A 1,589-nucleotide genomic window follows, 5' to 3' on the forward strand; every position below is an offset into this window, starting at 1 on the left:
TTTTGTTTTTTGTTGCAACTAGTTATTTTCAATATTAATTATTCTGTTGATAATTTTCATGATGAATCTATTAATATAGGTTGACCTATGAAATGTCTATCATAATTTCTCAGAGCGGAAGGTCTGAAAATGACTGGTTTTGTCTGACCAACAGTCAAACTAAAAGATATTCACTTACACAATATTATGAAACGGAACCAAAACTGCGCATTATAGAATCTAGGAGCAGTCCTTTTTTTCACAAACAAATGTGTTGCTGATTAATCGTTTCAGCCTAATTGTTTATCATAGTCCTTAAACATGAACATTAGTGATTTATTGATAACTTTACTAATTGTATCAGTATAGTACAATCCATTTATTAATATTGCTTGCCATTCACATTAGGTGTAATGTTTCCTACACACAGGCTAATAGTCCACTGCTCCTAATCTTGTTTGTTGTGTTCCAAGTATAGCCATGCTGTGCACTGTCACACTCTGTACAGCACTGTGACCTTTCTCCATCTCTGACTCTCTTCTGTTCACCTTCCCAGTGGCTACCATGACAACAGAGGCAAGTGCAGTGAGCGAGGCGGACACAGAGGGCAAGCAGAAGGCCAGTGGCGCCGAGCCTGAACACGAACCAGAGAACAAGCAGAAGCCAGAGGCGGCGGCAGCGGAGCCGGAGGGGGAGCAGTCGAGCAAGAAGGCCCAGGAGCAGTCCTCTGTGTCTGGGCCTGCCGACGTAGCTACCTCCCCTGAGGAGGAGCAGTTGAAGCCTCGTACCCGGACCTCTGCTGGCAAAGGCCTGTCTCGCCTCTTCTCCTCTTTCCTCAAACGCCGCTCACAGTGCTCTGAGGAGGGGTTTGACGCAGAGAAAGCCAGGGAAGAAACAGCAGACAAAGAAGAAAAAGCTGACAAGGCAGAAGAGGAGAAGGAGGAAGAGGTGAAAAGTGAAGAAAAGGAGGCTAAAGTAGAATCGGAAAAATCAGAGGTAAAAGAAGTGGAAGAGAAGGAAGAAAAAGAACAAAAAGAGGTTAAAGAGGGAGAAAAGGTTGAGAAGAGGGGCAGTAAAAAGAAAAAAAAAGAAGCCAAGAAGAAATTGGAGAAAAAGGATGAAGGCAAAGTGAAAAACGACGAGGAGAAAAAGGAAGAGGAAAAGGTGAAAAATAAAGAGGAGCAAAAGGAGGAGGAGAAAGCACAGCAGACTGTAGAAAAAGAGGAAAAATTGGAGACAAAAGAAAATGAAAAGAAAGCAACTGCTGAAGTTAAAGACAAAGTGGTAGAAGCTGGTAAGAAAGAGGGTAAAGAGGAGGAAAAAGTTGACAAAAAGTTTGCTAAGAAAAAAGAAAAGGAGGAAAAGGTAAAGAAGAAGGAAGAGGAAAAAGCAAAGAGGAAAGCAGAGGAAGAAGACAGAGTTAAGAAGAGAGAAGAAGAGAAAGCAAAGAAGAAAGAGGAAGAAAAGGCAAAAGAGTCCGAAAAATTAAAGAAGAAAGAAGAGGAAAAGACCAAGAAGGAGGAGGAGCAGAAAAAAAAAGACGAGAAGACCAAAAAGAAAGAAGAGGAGAAACCAAAAGAGGAGTCAAAAAAGAAAGAGGACAAGGCGAA

Source organism: Perca fluviatilis, chromosome 7 (assembly GCF_010015445.1).
Source record: "Perca fluviatilis chromosome 7, GENO_Pfluv_1.0, whole genome shotgun sequence".
In the NCBI taxonomy this organism is placed as follows: Eukaryota; Metazoa; Chordata; class Actinopteri; order Perciformes; family Percidae; genus Perca; species Perca fluviatilis.